General features: G+C 45.5%; 1 protein-coding gene across 3 annotated transcripts in view; it reads right to left on the bottom strand.

Moving 5' to 3' along the window:
• Positions 1-19,419, bottom strand: part of LPAR4 (lysophosphatidic acid receptor 4) — a 66,542-nt gene that overhangs the window by 35,720 nt on the left and 11,403 nt on the right. The window contains exon 1 of one of the 3 annotated variants that reach the window (XM_044305991.1): positions 18,614-18,634. The exons of 1 other annotated variant lie outside the window; for it this stretch is intronic. The gene's annotated coding sequence lies outside the window, so the exon portion shown is untranslated. Of the gene's footprint in view, positions 1-8,152; positions 8,379-18,613; positions 18,635-19,419 lie in introns of those variants that run through there. One more of the 3 variants, XM_044305989.1, reaches the window with a different exon arrangement.

The following is a 19,419-nucleotide window of genomic DNA, read 5'->3' on the forward strand; positions in this document are numbered from 1 at the left end:
CACACCGGACCTTTTGGATTGTGGACCCATTCAAGTTGAATGGGTCCACTCGTGATGCGGTGCAAAAACGATCGGGATACGCTGTTTGCACGCCGCAATACGGGGCACGGCGGGGTGTCTGAGCCCTAAGAGATAACTATGATATCAGTAGGGATCTTCCCGCTAACCCATACCCCTTGGAGCCCCCTAAAATGAACTGAGCGGCAGGTAGAGCATGCGCACTGTCGCTCCATTCATCTCTAAAGGAGTTCCGGAAACAGTCGAGTACAGCGCTTGGCTATCTCCAGAACCCCCGTAGAGATGAATATGCCTTCCAATCCACTCATTTTGGGAGGCTTTGATGGGTACGGGCACCAGTTCTCCTGATAGGTGGGGGTTCTTTTCACTGATCTAATAAGGGATAACTTAACGACTGGAATACCCCTTTAAATCAGCATCCGATAATCCTGCATTTGTTTCCAGCGTGGAATTGCGATATGATGTGAAGTTTCACAAGACCAGGAGCAATAAGCCGAGCAGCTCAGGGAACGGGCTGCGCACCAGTACATGGGTTCAGTGTGACTTTCGCCAGGTTGTCTATACAGAAAAGTAGCGGCTTTGCTTTTTTTTTTTTTGGTACCGGCAGATTTTTGGCCTTTATATTATATCCTCAAACACAGGTCTAATGGCACAAACTTGCGGCAGAAGACGTGCAACTCTAACAGGTATTTGGGGGCGTTTGTCAGCACTTTTATATTTCCTGTGCATGGTGGTTTTTGCACCCGAGTTTCATGTTAATTGAAAGTCTATGGGAAATATGTAAATGCAGGACACAATAGCGTTTTATGCCTAGTGGCGACTTTTTCATGGAGCACCGCCTCCTCTTCAAACAGCTGATCACCGGGAATACATATTGGCTAAAAACTACGCCAGCCCCAGTTTTTTCCCCAGGCGCACAGCTGCCAGAGGATTAGCCAAAATGTGCCCCAATTGGGGTGTACTAGCCCTTAGGCCTCTGGTACTTTTTTACCACAAAAAGAAAAAGAGAAAAAAAAATAAAAAATGCTTTTTTGTTCTTCTCCATATTAGCGGAATATTTTATGTTTTTTCTTTAGTAGGAATTTTGTGCTTTTTATAGTGGCCTTAGCAGTCACATCTGCTCAACACATGACACATCAGAGCAAAGCAGCTGTGACGGCCGAGGCCTGCGATTAGCCGCAGCATTCATGGACCAAGCCACTTCCTGGTTCTGAGTCCTTTCCTTCCGGTCTAAAACGTGAAGCCACATTTTGCGCTTGTAATATTCCAAATATTGGCGCAAATTACATGACAGTCTAGACATTATCACATTACTAATCCCGGACAGTGTTCATTTGGTGCAGCTCTGTTCCTGAAGGACCTCAACCCTTAGGCCTCCTGCACACAACCATATCCGTTTTGCGGTCTACAAATCACGGATCCACAAAATACAGATGCAGTTCATGTGCATCCCACCATTTTTTTTTTTTTTTGCGAGAACCAGTGTAAAAAAGCCTATTCTTGTCCGCAAAATGGGCAAAAATAGTGCAGGTTAACTCATTTGCGGCACAGGTGAGTTTTTTTTGTGGACCTATAGAAATGAAAAGGGTCTGTGTGCAATCCGCAAAAAGTATGGATCAGACACGCACCAAAAGTACGATCATGTGCAGGAGGCCTTAGGCTGGTTTCATGTGGCATTGTGCATTCCGGGAAAAACAGTCCATGTGACGGTCATATTTTCCAGTCTTACTGCGGCTTGGCTGACCTGAACTTGCTGCATAACGGTGATCTCCGATACCCGACCATGGGTCTATTCTCCCAGTATGAGTACTATACTGTACAGTGTAATCTTGCAGCATTATAGGTTACTATGATGCAGTGATATTGAGTCAGACGAGTCATGGTCAGTCTGGGAAAGGTTACCGTCACATGGACTATTTTTCTTGGACCATGCAGGGCCGTGTGAAACTGGACTTGCAGGTGAGTTATTTTTTATTTTTTATTTTTTTCCAGTTTACTATGGCAGAATGTCTGTTAAAACAGCACCTGACTGGTCCTTTGATCCTAGATTAAAAGGGGTTCTCCGGGCTATAGATATTGATGATCTATTTTCAGGACAGGTCATCAATGTCAGATCGGTGGGGGTCCGACACCCTCATTGATCTGCTGTTTTGGGCAGTAGCTGCTCCAGAAGCTAAACTGTGCATGAAGCTGGGGGCAGACTGCTCCTTACGCCGTGTAGTGGCCGCACTGAGGTACTGCAGCTCAGCTCCCATTCAAGTAAACAAAGTTGTGCTGCAGTACGCCAGCTCCAGAAACTACACAGGGTACGAAGCCTTCTGCTTCCGTCCATAAACGGTTACATTTGTGCTGAATGGGACCCCACGGATGTGATAATTATGACCTGTTTTGAGGATAAGTCATTAACGCCTGTAACCCGGAGAACCCCCTTTAAAGAAGATAGAGAGTTTCACAAAAGTGAAGCAGCACTCCAAAAATGGTGAATTGGTGAGGACCCGTTTATTCATATCGATAGAGAGATAGAGAGATTTTTTTCGGGACTTGATTTTGCAGGGACAATAAACTTGTAGAACATCTGTTTTCCTTGTTCCCGAGCTTCATGAACCATTTCCAAACACATTTCCCATAACTCTCTCTGGCACAATGTCAAACTATTGAGGCTTCAGCATCATTTTACTGCAGGATTTTTGCTTTTTCACTCAACAAATTGAAATATTACGCGCAGTTTAATAAACCTCCATATACATTGTGAAGGCTGGGGCTACATGCTGACTTCTGTCACGTAACAGTTTTTGTTCGGGTCGGTCCGCGCAGGACAGACGCCCTATAGATTTGCTACCGCAGACTTGTGTGTGCAGCATTCTATATAATCAGCAAAGTGGAGGAGATTTTAGGAGATCCCATCCACACGTAAAAAACAATCTGCAACGGAAATCAACAGCATATCAATTTCTGGTGTGGATTTAAATCTTTGCAATGAATAGTGTGAAATTCAAGGCAAATCCACAGAAAATGTTCCACTACAGATTTGTGGCATAAACTGCCACTGCGGCCATTCCCTTAAAAGGATTGTCTGGGTTCAGAGCTGAACCCGGACTTATCCCCATCTTCACCCTTCCTGATATGAGCATCGGAGCATTTCAGGTTTACATTTTTGCACTGCTAGGCAGAGGCTTCCACCTAGCAGTGTTCCCCGTGACATCACCGGTTCTGATGGGTGGGCTTTAGCACTGCCCTAGCCCTTAAGCCTGCCCATTAGTGCCGGTGATGTCACCGGGCTCACTGCTGGGAGGAAGCCTCCGCCTAGCAGTCCCTGTGGAGAGCACGGTACCTCACCGCGATTCAGCAGAGGGCAAAGGAGAGCATTGGAACATGAAATGGGTGAGAATGGGGATATGTTTGGGTTTAGCTCTGAACCCGGACAACCCCTTTAAGCCAGTTTCACACGAGGGTGTTTGGACTGGGAAACATGTATCGTGGCTGCATTTCCCAGACCAAACACTGCTCCTGTGACCCAAACTCACAGCATCATAGTGACTTAGGATTATTTCAGGAAGGAAGTCACAACATCCTACAGTACAGTAGACCAGAGGTTAGGCAGGAACTCAGAGCATCATAAATCATTATAAATGCTGCAAGTTCGGGTTAGAGGAGCAGTATTTTTTCTGGGAAATGCTGCCATTACACTAAGCCCGCTGCCCAGAGCTGACACGATCGAGTGAAAAAAACATGGCTGCTTTCTTCCACAAATGAGACTACACCTGTCCATGGGTTTTATCTGGAATTGTAAGGCCCCTTTCATACGAGCGAGTTTTCTGCGTGGGTGCAATGCGTGACTTAAACGCATAGCACCCGCACTGAATCCTGACCCATTCATTTCCAAAGGTCTATGTACATGAGCGGTTTTTTTTTCCAAGCATCAGTTCTGCGTTGCCCTGGCCCCATAGAAGTGAATGTTCAGGCCCCCCAGAGCGTTTTGCTTGGGGGACACATGGGGGCAACGACACCATTAATATGTGTTTTTTGTATAGTTTTGCATGTTTTCTTTCTTGTATTCCCGCTTTTTTATTTCAGGTTTTATGAAGGGGTTAAGTCCTGTCAGATTCAGCTGGTTTTATCTGGTCTTACCTGAACCTTGGATGACATGCAGGGATCCTCTCTGATTGGTGCAGCTGGTTGCTGGGGGAGATTTCTGGACAGCTGATTGGTGTGGATGCCAGCGGCGGGAAAGTTTAGTCCTTAAAATGAGAGTTTCGGCGGCGCTTCTGGGCCAGTTTTATCAAGACCGGATTGTCGCCCTGCCCTCCCTCCGTATTCTTTTGCTTATGTCGCTTTGCTTTATTAGAGGGGCTGTATCACTCAGCTATTGCTGAGTGGATTTCGGTAATTATTGGAATTTTTATTGGTTATTTATTTATGAATTTTTAATTATTTATTAATTTATTTACCCTTAATAAAGCATTGCGGCCATTTTTATTCCATCACAAAGTGTCATGTCATTATTTTTAGTATTTATTTTAGGATAAGCTAAGTCAGTAATGGGTCATTTGCCTCCATGGGGCTTCAGTGAAAAACGCATTGCATTCGGAAGCAGGTGCGGGTGCGATGCGTTTTTCACTGATGGTTGCCTAAGAGATGTTGTTTGTAAACCTTCAGTTTTTTATCACGCGCGTAAAAAAACGCATCAAAACGCATTGCACCCGCGCAGAAAACACTGAACAACTTAGCACAATCGTAGACAAAACTGACTGAACTTGCTTGCAAAATGGTGCGAGTTTCACTGAATGCATCCGGAGCCAATCCGTCACACTCGTGTGAAAGAGGCCTAACTCTGCTCCACTGAAAGAAAAGAGAGCAGCCATATCATAAGACCGACCTCTCATGTCACTGTACAGTGTTCCCCGAGCCAAAGTCCTACATACCATAGAAGACCAAGCAGCTGCTATTGGGCCATTGAAGAGAGGAAGTCCAACCTTAGGTCTCTTTCACACGTCAGTCAACCGCTCACGTATCCATTGTGTATTCACACATAAGCGGTTTTCCACAGACCATGGATCAGTGATACTACCACGGAAGCATGCCCTATTTTGTCAGTGATTACGGATCCCACACGTACATTATAGTCTATGGGTCGGTATAAAACGTAGACACAACACGAATGCCATCAAAAAAAATAAATAGAACATAAAAATAGAACATATCCTATTGTGGACAAGGACAGGCATTGTTACAATGGATTCGCAAAAACAATAAAAAGGATGTAATACGGACGTCACACAGGTGTCATCTATTTGTTTTGCAGACCGCAAAATACATATGGTTTTGTGCATGAGCCCTAATACAAATGACACAAGGAAGGCAAAAGACGGACATGTGGACCGAACACAGATCCTTCATGGACATCTTCATGTATGAACCACTTGACACATGAAACAGGCCTTATCTGGTTCTTTCCGATTTGATACTGGGTGGTGAGATCAGATACAGATTGTTTAATAATCTGTGAAAAGGTGGTCCGTGATGGATCAGTGTGTCATCCGTGTTTCACTGACACGGCACAGCTGAAAAGTAATTTTCAAATCATCTGTTCCTAATGATTAGTGAAACATGGATGGCCCTTGTGTTGCATCAGTGGTTTTCACGGACCCATAGACTATAATCGGCATGACGGATCCGTGATAGAGCCTGCATCTGTGCTAAAGACACGGACCGTGGTTAAAGACTGATGTGTGAACACACACATTAAAATAAATAAGTACGTGTGCTGTCCGTGGAGAATACGTGCAGCACACATACGTGGAACACTGACTTCTGAAGGGCTTAAGTATGGGAGTGGAGAATCATTATTATTATCCGTTATTATTAGGATTATCAAAAAATTGTGGAGGAAGTCCTCTTGCGCATGAACATTTTTTTCCCCCCGTTTCCGTTCAGTTTTTTTGCGTTCCGTATATGGAACCATTCATTTCAATGGCTCCACAGAAAAAAAAAAAAAGGAAGGTACTCAATTTGCCTTCCGTTTCCGTATTTCTGTATTGCCGTTCAAAGATAGAACAGGTCCTATTATTGTCCGCATAACGGACAAAGATTGTACTGTTCTATCAGGGGCCAGCTGTTCCATTCCGCAAAAAACTGAATGCACACGGACGTCATCTGTATTTTTTGCAGATCCATTTTTTGCGGACTGCAAAATACTGAAAAAGCCATATGCTCGTATGCAAGAGGTCTAACTGTGACAAAACCCAGAACAGGAGGCCCATTTTAATTTTCGCTATCATCACTCTGCATCACTAGCATGAGCCATGGAATTGCTTATAATAAGGCTACATGCACACGACCGTTGTGGGTTTTGCTGTCCGCAAATTGCGGATCCACAAAACACTGCCATTAATAGAACTGCCTATTCTTGTCCGCAAAATATTTTTTTTGCGGACCACTGAACGGAGCAACGGATGCGGACAGCACACGGAGTGCTGTGCGCATCTTTTGAGGCCCCATTGAAGTGAATGTGTCCGCATCTGACCGGCAAATACTGCTGCTCGGATGCGTACCAGAACAATGGTCGTGTGCATGAGGCCTAAGAGGGGTGTGTGTGGTTATTTATGTCAGTTGGGGCTCATTCACACAACCGTGGTTTGGTTCCGCATCTGAGCCGCATTTTTTCACTTCAATGGGGCCGCAAAAGATGTCCGCATCCGTTGCTCCGTCCCGTGGCCCCGCAAAAAATTATGAGTCATGTCCTATTCTTGTCCGTTTTACGGACAAGAATAGGCATTTCTATAAAGGGCCGTCGTTCTGTAAATTGCGGAAGGCTCGAGGGCAGCATCCATGTTTTGTGGACCGCAAAATACGGCACGTTTGTGTGAACAAGCCCTTAGGTGTAGGCCGGATTGACTGACTTTTTCTGGGTATGGCCCAGCTGCAGTGATGGCCAGTTCGCATGCGAACATATGCGTCCTGCCATCTTTTTTCACAAGTCCGGTGAGGCACAGGTAAGCCCTTACCTGTGCCGCGAGCCGGTCTGAAAACAAATGCGGTCACCGGGAGAAGGCAGTTCCGAGAACAGCCCGATGAAGGCCCCCGGTGGCTGTTCTCGGAACTGCCTGCTCCCGCTGACCGCATTGGTTTTCAAATCGGCTCGCGCACAGGCAAGCCCTCACCGGACTTGTGAAAAAAGATGGCAACCCGCATAATAACAAGCAATCACTGCCCAGCTGGGCTGCTGGCTATATGTATGTGGCCAAGCCATGCCTACACAATTTTACAGCTAAATCATGCGGCCATTGGCTGGCCAAATGTATATATATATATATATATATATATATATATATATGTCTAATATTTCCCCCCCCCCGCCTCGCATGCCTCGTTATAAATTAGCCAAATCTTACAGCAATTTTTGCCCCTGGAGAGGAAAAATACCCCAGCCCGTTTCCAGGCGTAAATGTTAGTAAATACGCCAGAGCCGGAGTCCAGGCCCTGGCATGGCTCACAACATGCTTCCGCTCCGCCTGTCCCATCCACCTGACAAACATGGCGTAAAAACGGCCGGTTAAAAAGGGATGTGCAACTGTATTTATTACTGGGATTACAACCTGCATCAAAGTGCTTGCCAGAGATCCAGGCTTACGCATGCGCTGCGGGATTTAACCCCAGGCTGGGATCAAGTGCCCAATGTGATCCCACATGGGATCACGGCACATCTCAGGTAACCCCCTTTCAGAAGTAACCCCCAAAGAGTTCCAAAATTACCAGCATGATAAATATTGCAGAATATTTATCACAAAACTCGATCGGATCATCTTGAGGCGATAGGAGAGAAAACCGTAAACTTTACCAAAATTTTCAGTCATCTAATAAGAGCAAGTCATGGAATCCATGGCTAGTTTTAGTTCTATTCCCAGCCAACCTGCTGACCCAACCCCACCAGGGCACATCTCCTGGTGTAATGAAGATTGAAACATTCTGGAACTTGTAGTGTGACAGCCACTGGATAGCCACTAGCTGCTCACACCAATTTTTAATTTTTCGCCTCTTTTATCTTGATTGCACATCAGAATCATTGCCAGGAAGAAGACTGAGGAGCATTTTAACTCTCATCTACAGAAGAAGCAAGCCTAATTGTCTAGTTTACCTTAGTCTTGACTGGAATATCAATTCATCTGGTCCTTGGCCAGCAACTCTCTTTCTCTGCTCGCTCAGGCTATTGAGGGGAGGACAGTCCTTTACTTTCTTGCATCAAGAGGAACAATCTGAACCTGAAGCAAATCCTTCCTGTCTTTAGGGTTTTCTTCTGGTTCTCTTCAGTCATAATAAAATCATGAAGAGCAGTCTTACCACAGATACTTCTCTTTCTGAAGTTAATGGCTTGCAGGTCTAAAGCAAACCCAGACCCGCCTCTGCCTCCACATCATGTGTAAGGAGCTGCCTCATTAACCTCAGATGTGCCAGTGAGGTCTCACTTGTGGTTACAGAGCCATTCTGAGAGGCCACATACTGTAGATCAGATGTGACAATGCTTACTAACGGCCATCACGTTTCTTAAGAAGAAAAAAATAGCATTTTTTTTGCTGTTCTCTCACAGTTTTGCTAACCTGAAGTGCTCACACTGAGCCTCCTGATTCATGCAGTAAGGCCTCATGCACACGACCGTTGTTCTGGTCCGCATCCTAGCTGAAGTTTTTGCGGCTCGGGTGCGGACTCATTCACTTCAATGGGACCGCAAAAGATGCGGACAGCACTCCATTTTGCGGACAAGAATAGGCATTTCTACAATGGGCCGCCTGTTCCGTTCCGCAAATTGCGTAAGGCACACAGGCGGCTTCCGTGTTTTGCGGATACGCAGTTTGCAGACTGCAAAAAACGGAACGGTCGTGTGCATGAGGCCTTCAAATAACAACCCATATAGGGAGCAGGACAGGATTGTTGGTAGGGGCACTGATGGTGGTAGTAGTTCTTAGAGTGGCAATCCTTATTCTAGCGCTCCTTGGGACATAAAAGAATGGAAATGGTGCACCCTTTTTCCCCCTCATGGCACACGGTGGTTTTGGGGTTCCTGTCTGGTGGTGACTGAGATGCCCTTGGTGTTAGATGAGCTGCTGGGAGCAAGGCAGGAGAACATGGCCTGTGTCGGTTAGGCCTCCTGCACACAACAGTATTTTTTAACGTCCCGCAAAACGTGGTTCCGTTGTACCGTGATCCGTGTCCGTTTTTTCTTCCGTGGATCTTCCGTGATTTTTGGAGGATCCATGGCCATGAAAAATGAAAATAAAATCTAAGTCAAGTTTGCCATTAAAATGATAGGAAAAAACGGACACGGATCACGGACGCGGATGATAATCTTGTGTGCATCCGTGATTTTCACGGACACATTGACTTGAATGGGTCCGTGAACCGTTGGCCGTGAAAAAAATAGGACAGGTCCTATTTTTTTCACGGCCAGGAAACACGGATCACGGACGCGGCTGCCAAACGGTGCAGTTTCCGATTTTTCCACGGACCCATTGAAAGTCAATGGGACCGCAGAAAAACACGTTAAACGGGACAACGGCCACGGGTGCACACAACGGTCGTGTGCAGGAGGCCTTATGCAGACAAATGACCAGGCCGGCTTGGTAAAAGCAAAATACAGTGGGGGTAATTTATCAAGGGACTTTTTTAGGCTACATGCACACGACCGTATATGTTTTGTGGTTCACAAATTGCGGATCCGCAAAACAAAAACCGATGACATCCGTATGCCATCCGTTTTTTTTGCGGATACATTGTAACAATGTCTAAAGCGGACAAGAATAGGACTTTTTTTTTTTTTGCGGGGCTACGGAACGGACATACGGATGCAGATATACATTTTTTGCGGACCCATTGAAATGAATGGGTCCGCATCCTATCTCCCAAAAAAAACGGAACGGACATGGAAACAAACAACGTTCGTGTGCATGTAGCCTTCGGCCTCATGCACACGACCGTTGTGTGTTTTGCGGTCTGCAAATTGCGGATCTGCAAAACACGGATTGGCGTCCGTGTGCGTTTCGTCATTTGCGGAACGGCACGGACAGCTATTGATATAACTGCCTATTCTTGTCTGCAAAACGGACAAGAATAGGACATGTTATGTTTTTTTTTGCGGATCATGGAACAGAGCAACGGATGCGGACAGCACACGGAGTGCTGTCCGCATCTTTTGCAGCCACATTGAAGTGAATGGGTCCGCACCCGAGCCGCAAAAACTGCGGCTCGGATGCGGACCAAAACAACGGCCGTGTGCATGAGGCCTTAGTTGTTAAACTAGTTGCACCGCTGGTTTTGTGCTGATTTGACAGTTGGGGGCAGATTTTGGGCGTGTCAGGAGCCGTGCCAGGGCCGATACCCTGGCCCCAGCAAATTTACTAACATTTATGCCTTGAAAAAGGCGAAAAACTACGCCTTCCAAAAGTTGGAGTACTTTGTACAGCAGGCATGCAGACTGCCATAGATGCATCTATTTTATGATAAGGCACATGTCTAGCCATAAATTAGCCAAATCATACAGCCGTCAGTCTATCTTAGTAGTGTGGCGAGCACTCGAAGCAAGATAGCCCAAGCCGTGTGCCGTGAAGTCTGTAGCCATAAAGTCTGCCCTCACGACCCAGAGGGGAGGAGTGGTAGTGGCTATATAGCTGTGGTTGTAATACTCACAGACCATGGTGGCAGCCTTCACCGTACCTTTCCCTTGTCCACACAGTGCATGGAAGGCACACCCTTTCTTGTCTCACGGCACACTCAGGTATTGGGGAGAGGAGCACTATGTGGACATCTAATGGGGCTACTAAATAGGGGCATTTTGTACTGGCACACATTATGCGGGAGACACTTTGGGGACATTGAGTGGCACTAAGAGGAGGTATTTTTTGTACTGGCACACAGAAGGGGGCATTAGCACACATTATGGGGGCACTATATGGACATTGCCACTACTGGGGGAACTAAGAGGAGGTATTTTTTGTACTGGCACACAGAAGCTGGGCATTTTTTGACCTGGCACACAATATAAGTTTTTTTTACAGGCACATATTTTAAGGGGGCATTTTTACTAGCACACATTATAAAGGGCATCTTTTGTACTGGCGCACATTAAAAGAGGGATTTTTTTGTACTGGCACACATTAGGGGGCATTTTTCTACTGGCACACATAAGGCTACATGCACACGACTGTTGTGTGTTTTGCGGTCTGCCAATTGATGGCGTACGTGTGCGTTCCGCAATTTGCGGAACGGCACGGACGCCATTTATATAACTGCCTATTCTTGTCGGCAAAATGGACAAGAATAGGACAGATTATATATTTTTTTTTTTTGCGGACCACGGAACGGAGCAACGGATGCGGAAAGCACACGGAGTGCTGTCCGCATCTTTTGCGGCCCCATTGAAGTGAATGGGTCCACATCCAAGCCGCAAATACTGCATATCAGATGCGGACCAAAACAACGGTCGTGTGCATGAGGCCTAAGGAGAATTATTACTACTATTAATAATGGGGCATTACAGTGGGCTTTATTAGTACTGAGGGACTATGGGGAACATGATTACTAGTATAGACACTATAGAGGCATTATAACTTCTGGGGGACAGTGGGGACCAGTGATGGTCAGTTCGCTGTGTGTGCAGGCGAACACTGCGAACTGACCATCACTGGTGTGGACATTATTACTGTTGGGGGAACTGTAGGTGCACTATTAGATTGATTGATTGATGATTGAAGATTGATGGCTGAAAAAGAACACCTGGTCCATCTAGTCTGCCCTTATATCATTTCTTTTTTTTATCTTAGGATAGACGTGTTTATTCCAGGAAAGATTAAATTCACTTACTGTAGAATTCCCAACCACATCTGCTTACTACTAAGTGGCAAAGAATTATTACTATTGATGGGCCTTTGGTGAGCACTATTACTGTGGGACACATATTTACGGCACTAAATCATCATGGTGGTCTGGTCCGAATGGAGAAGATGAAGAAAGAGAACATCTACATCAAAGGAGACGTCACTGGATGTAAGAGGTGTTGGCACTGTAACACCCTGTATGTTTTGTATTGCTGCATATAATGTTCTGAAGGAAGGGGTTAGGATGAGAATTTGGCATGGGGGGGCGGGGTGTTTCAGTTTTTATCTCAGGCAGCAGAAAAGCTAGGTGCACCCGTATTGCTGCCTTTATTTTGAATTGCCTTGATGTTGGTTCTAGACCTTCTTATAGGAGTAGGGATGAGTGGCGTAGGAAATATTCAAATTCGCAATATTTCGCTAATTTTGGGCTGAATATGCGCCATAAATTCTCAAATTCGAGAATTCGTGATCTCCAGTCATTGTTTACTTGATTGCGAAAATTGGCAATGTAATATATTTGCGATAAATTCGTAATAAATTTGCGATTAGAATATTCAACACTTTTCGTGAATACGAATATTTAGCACTATATTCTAAATATTCGCAAATTCTCGAAGTGGCGATATTCGCGATTAAAATTCACAATTCCAATATTCGCGCTCGACACTACTTGTAAGATGGCTGGTCTCTTTCCTTTATAAGTACTCTGGTAGCAAAGTTGCTTCTTTGGCAGCTGAAGTATCAGAGAGAAAGGTTCTCTGAACTTCGGCCTAGTCTGCTGGATCTCTTAGGCCCATTTCACACGGGCGAGTATTCCGCGCGGATGCGATGCGTGAGTTGAACGCATTGCACCCGCACTGAATCCCGACCCATTAATTTCTATGGGGCTGTTCACATGAGCGGTGATTTTCACGCATCACTTGAAAACTCACGTGAAAATCGCAGCATGCTCTATTTTGTGCGTTTTTCACATAACACAGGCCCCATAGAAATGAGTGGGGTTGCGTGAAAATCGCAAGCAAGTGCGGATGCGGTGCGATTTTCACGCACGGTTGCTAGGAGACGATCGGGATGGAGACCCGATCATTATTATTTTCCCTTATAACATGGTTAAAAGGGAAAACAATAGCATTCTGAATACAGAATGCATAGTAAAATAGCGCTGGAGGGGTTAAAAAATAATAATAATAATTTAACTCACCTTAATCCACTTGCTCGCGCAGCCGGCATCTCTTCTGTCTGTCTTCTGTGCTGTGTGCAGGAACAGGACCTGTGGTGACGTCACTCCAGTCATCACATGATCTTTTACCATGGTAATGGATCATGTGATGACCGGAGTGATGTCACCACAGGTCCTGTTCCTCCACACAGCTAAGATGAAGACAGAAGGAGATGCCGGCTGCACGAACAAGTGGATTAAGGTGAGTTAAATTATTTATAATTTTTTTTCCACACTGGTGCAGTCAGTTTTTGATGCATTTTTCACGCATGTGAAAAAAACTGATGAATAGCAATCTACATCTCCTAGCAACCATCAGTGCAAAACGCATTGCATCCAGATTGTATCCGGATGCATTCCGTTTCTCACTGAAGCACCCTGACAGAAAACTCGCTTGTGTGAAAGAGGCCTAAAGTCCATCTGTCAGCAGATTTGTACCTGTGAAACTGGCTGACCTGCTGGCTGTGCGCTTGGCAGCTGAAGGCACCTGTGCTGGTCCCAGATGCCTTTTAGGCTACATTTACACGACCGTGCCGTGTTTTACGGTCCGCAAATTGAGGATTCGCAAAACAGGGATGCTGCCCGTGTGCAATCCGCAATTTGCAGAACTTGACTGGCGGCCCATGGACATCTTCACAGAGGAAACACGGAAGCCGACATGTGAAAGACTTCACATGCACGTGGTGCATATAATGTACAGATTTTCCATGCAGATTTTCATGTGGACGATTGGCAATGTAGTACAGTACCAGCTAAGTAGAGGAGATTTTCATTAACATGGGGCAGATTTGGGCCCATAGAAGTTAATAGGGCTTCAGTGAAAAACGCATAGCATCCGCGCGAAAAAAAAACTGAATGCAATCGCAGACAAAACTGACTGAACTTGTTTGCAAAATGGTGCAAGTTTCACTGAACGCACCCTGAGAGCATCCATATTGTTTGTGTGAAAGGAGCCTAAAGGTTGATTTAGAAAGCGCTATGTTCCGGCCGATTATCGGGAACAAATGCTTCTACGAACGCTCTTTTTCGTTAATCGACCCATGTAAAGGTGCTGTAGATCACCTGATGAACGAGCAAAACCCTTGTTTATCGGATGAAATGATCGTTGGTGTGGTAGTAGCCCAGACACAATGATTATGTATGGGGACACGCGATGGCAGCAGCGATGCCTTGTCTTCATACTCTGGAGATGATCTCTGAATATAAATGCAGAGCTTCAACTCCACTTAACGAGCAGCTGACTGTCGGGGAGAAACGCTTCCTTCCCGACCATTGGCTGCTTGTCGCCACATCTAAATCCACCTTAAAAGGGTTCTCCGGGAATTAAGAAGATGAAAATACTTAAATATTACTTTATTATAAATATATTCTCAAATACCTTTCATTATTTATAATGGCTCATTTTGTCAGCAATCATCAGGGGGAAACAAAATGGCCGCTCTCCCATTAGTTCACACAAAACCTGTCTTGATCACACATGAGGACAAGTTACTTCACAACAGCTGCCTCATCCTCCCCTCTGCTATGCTTGTCAGGGATTATGATCCTGAATACAGTAGATAAGAACTTTAGCTGAATCTCTGGAGAATTTAGTTCATGAGGAGACATGAAGTACAGAGAGGACAGACAGGACAGGCTGTGGTAATGTGTTGCTGTGGTAATTGAGACTGTAAACAAGTGCTGCTGCTCATTGGCCCCAACTCACCCTCCTCTCATGTCTCCTCATCATCTCCATTCGCACACAATTCCTGACAAGCAGAGCAGAGAGGAGGATGAGGCAGCACTATAGCTCATTGTGGTGAAGTAAGGTTGGGTTCACACGGGCGTCACGTTTTGGCTCCGGATGCGTCCCGGGTGCATTGCGGCAAACCCGCGCGAGTAGATACGCAATTGCAGTCAGTTTTGACTGCGATTGCATTCCGTTGTTCAGTTATCATCACGCGGGTGCAATGCGTTTTGCACGAGCGTGATAAAAAACTGAATGTGGTACCCAGACCCGAACTTCTTCACAGAAGTTCAGGTTTGGGTTCAGTGTAGATGTCATTATTTTCCCTTATAACATGGTTATAAGGGAAAATAATAGCATTCTTAAATACAGAATGCTTAGTAGAAGGTCAATTGAGGGTTAAAAAAATAAATAAAATTAACTCACCTCCTCCAATTGATCGCGTAGCTGCCGGTGTTCTGCCAAATCTCGACACCTTGCGAAAAGTCTATACCGGAAGTGACGTGGCCGCACCGGAAGTGACACTGCAGCACAGGAATCAGCTGGAGGAGGGTGTGTGCGGCGCTGCGCAAGCGCACATCCACTGGCTTAGCAACAATCATTGCAGTACTTTGTGCACCGCGCGTGCGCACTTAGGGGTATAGAGATTTAGCAGCACAAAATGTTGCATCAGATCTCCCTACCCCTGAGTGCGCACGTGCGCACAAATCATCAGTTGCAGTTCATCCTTACCACAGAGCTGAGTGCTGGATACCGAGGCGCTCAGGGGTAGGGAGATCTGATGCAACATTTTGTGCTGCAAAATCTCTATACCCCTAAGTGCGCATGCGTGGTGCACGAAGTACTTCTATCGCGGGCACTGCAATGATTGTTTGCTAAGCCAGTGGATGTGCGCTTGCACAGCGCCGCACACACCCTCCTCCAGCTGATTCCTGTGCGGCCGCGTCACTTCCGGTATAGACTTTTCGCAAGGTATAGAGATTTGGCAGAACACCGGTCTCCTGTTCTTTCTTCAGGACCTGTCAAAGGACCCGTGGTGACGTCACTGAGCTCATCACATGGTCCAATCACATGGTCCATCACCACGGTGATAAACCATGTGATGTGACGTCACCACAGGTCATTTAGCCGGCAGCTCATGATTAAGGAAGTAAGAAGAGATCGGCAACTACGCGATCAAGAGGAGAAGGTGAGTTAATTTTTAAAAAAATTTTAACCCTCAATTGACCTTCTACTAAGCATTCTGTATTAAAGAATGCTATTATTTTCCCTTATAATCATGTTATAAGGGAAAATAATACAAGGAATAGACTGTCATCTTAGCAACCATGCGTGAAAATCGCACCGCATCCGCACTTGATTGCGGATGCTTGCGATTTTCACGCAGCCCCATTCACTTCTATGGGGCCTGCGTTGCGTGAAAAACGCACAATATAGAGCATGCTGCGATTTTCACTCAACGCACAAGTAATGCGTGAAAATCACTGCTCATGTGCACAGCCCCATAGAAGTGAATGGGTCCGGATTCAGTGTGGGTGCAATGCGTTCACCTCCCGCATTGCACCCGCGCGGAAATCTCGCCCGAGTGAACCCAGCCTAACTTGTCCTCCTGTGTGACTAGGACAGGTTTTGTGTGTACTGATAGGACAGCGGCCATTTTATTTTGCCTAATGATTGCTCCCTAGACAAAGCAAGCCATTCTAAGTAATGAAAGGTATTTGTGAATATATGTATTATAAAATAATATTTAAGTATTTTCATTTTTTTAATTCCTGGAGAACCCCTTTTAAGGCCACTTTCACATGAGCAACACAAATTGTGCCAGGATCTGCTCAGGAAGAAACTGACAGTTTTGCAGGTAAATTGAATCAGATTTGTGTGCAATTGAGTTCATTGTGTGCTTTTTTTCAATCCCGATTGTATCAGGATTGCAGGTGTTTTTCACCAGATTGGAGAAATAGATTGTAAGCTCTTGCGAGCAGGGCCCTAAGTCCTAGTGTTTCAGTTGTATATTAGCCAGTTAATTTTGTTTTGTACAGGAACCCTATGGCCTCTTTCACACGGGCGTCACGGATTTTGTCCGGATGCGTTGCAGATGCATTGCGGCAAACCCGCGCGAGTAGGCACGCAATTTCAGGCTACTTTCACACTAGCGTTCTGCTGTCCGCTCGTGAGCTCTGTTTGAAGGGGCTCACGAGCGGACCCGAACGCCTCCGTCCAGCCCTGATGCAGTCTGAATGGATGCGGATCCGCTCAGACTGCATCAGTCTGGCGGCGTTCAGCCTCCGCTCCGCTCACCTCCGCACGGACAGGCGGACAGCTGAACGCTGCTTGCAGCGTTCGGGTGTCCGCCTGGCCGTGCGGAGGCGTGCGGATCCGTCCAGACTTACAATGTAAGTCAATGGGAACGGATCCGCTTGAAGATGACACCATATGGCTCAATCTTCAAGCGGATCCGTCCCCCATTGACTTTACATTGAAAGTCTGAACGGATCCGCTCAGGCTGCTTTCGCACTTAGAAATTTTTCTAAGTTATTAATGCAGACGGATCCGTACTGAACGGAGCCTCCGTCTGCATTAATATGATCGGATCCGTTCAGAACAGATCCGATCAAGCGCAAGTGTGAAAGTAGCCTTAGTCAGTGTTGTCTGCGATTGTGTTCCATTGTTCAGTTTTTTCCGCGTGAGTGCAATGCGTTTTGCACGTGCGTGACAAAAAACTGAATGTGGTTCCCAGAACCGAACCCGGACTTTTTTTTTTTTACTGAAGTTCGGGCTTGGGATCGGTGTTCTGTCGATTTTATTATTCTCCCTTATAACATGGTTATAAGGGAAAATAATAGCATTCTTAATACAGAATAATAACTAAAATGTCCATTGAGGGGTTAAAAAAAATAAATAATAAACTCACCTTATCCACTTGTTCGCGCAGCCGGTATCGTCTTCTTTCTTCTTCCTGCAGGACCTGCAAAAGGACCTGCGCTGATGTCATCGCGCTCACCACGCAGTGACGTCAGGGGAGGTCCCGCTGAATGAAGATAGAAGGACCTTCTATCTTCATTCAGCAGGACCTGCGCTGACGTCTCCGTGCTCACCACGCTGCGGAATATGGTGGCGCTATATAAATAAATATTATTATTATTAAAAACTGCAGAATAACAATCCATATCTGCCAACCATCAGTCAAAAAAAGGCATTGCATCCGGATTCATTCCATTTTTCAGGCAAGGTTAATTCACTTCTATGGTGCCGGGGCTGTGTGAATAACTCACATTATAGTCCAATTTAGTTTGCTGGTATTTTTCCTGAACGCAGAGATAATGCATGAAAAGCGACGCTCATGTCCGGATGCTACGCGTTCACTACACGCATTGCATTCGGATGGAAAACGCGCTGTTGTGAAAGAGCCCTAAGACAATCCAGAGATGCATGGTTCACATGAACCCAGGTTACTAACATTTTGGAGGATGGGGTGAAGGTGGTGAAAGGAACCTAATTTGGCCAAAATAACATTTCGACATGTAGATGTGTGTGATTTCTGTAGGTATACGGTGACTAGAGAAAAGCACACATGTTGTGACTTGGGTTTATGCCTGACATGCATCAAAATGATCAAAGGAAAAAACTGCCAAGTCGAACCTAACCCCTAATGACTGGCTTAACTGCTGAATGACGGGTACAAATTACCAGCACTTTACACTGACATTACAAATTAAAATGCCTCACTGGCTCAGAATCACAATCACCCCGCTCCCAGAAATTTACTAGCAGGGCAAATTTACTTACAATTCTGAGTCTATGTCCACATAGGCAATATCTTCAGTGGATCCTGTAGTGGAAGACGGGCATTTTCCACTTTATGGTTCACATTCAAAACCTCGCCAGCAACTTCCCGTTGACTTCAATTTTAAAGTCAGTCAAAAGATTAGCAAATGTCTCATCATCTTCGAGATATTGGGTGAATCCTTCAAGTCTAACACTTCTGTCTGGATATGTTTGTTACTGCATTTTCTACTCCGCCCCTTATGATGGAGTAAGATTGTGACCATTTTTTTTCGCAGTTGATAAATCTAGTTTAACTCAGGCCGAGTCCACATTCCCACCTAGTTTTCAAAACTGGAGAACTGGAGTGAGTGGGGTAAAAATAGAAAAAGTCATAAAAGTCCACTCGTGATAAATTTCCCCACAGTTTTTTTTTCTGGTGTTTCTGGCCTTTAAAAAATAAATAAATTGGTATTAGCTGTAAGTCTATGAGATTTTAGAAACAGAGTACATGCATGTACTTTTTGAGGTGCAGGTTTTGGGTAAGGCTACTTTCACACTTGCGCTTGATCGGATCCGTTCTGAACGGATCCGATCATATTAATGCAGACGGAGGCTCCGTTCAGTACGGATCCGTCTGCATTAATAACTTAGAAAAATTTCTAAGTTCGCAAGTAGCCTGAGCGGATCCGTTCAGACTTTCAATGTAAAGTCAATGGGGGACGGATCCGCTTGAAGATTGAGCCATATGGGCTCATCTTCAAGCGGATCCGTTCCCATTGACTTACATTGTAAGTCTGAACGGATCCGCACGCCTCCGCACGGCCAGG

Source organism: Bufo gargarizans, chromosome 9 (assembly GCF_014858855.1).
Source record: "Bufo gargarizans isolate SCDJY-AF-19 chromosome 9, ASM1485885v1, whole genome shotgun sequence".
Classification (NCBI taxonomy): Eukaryota; Metazoa; Chordata; class Amphibia; order Anura; family Bufonidae; genus Bufo; species Bufo gargarizans.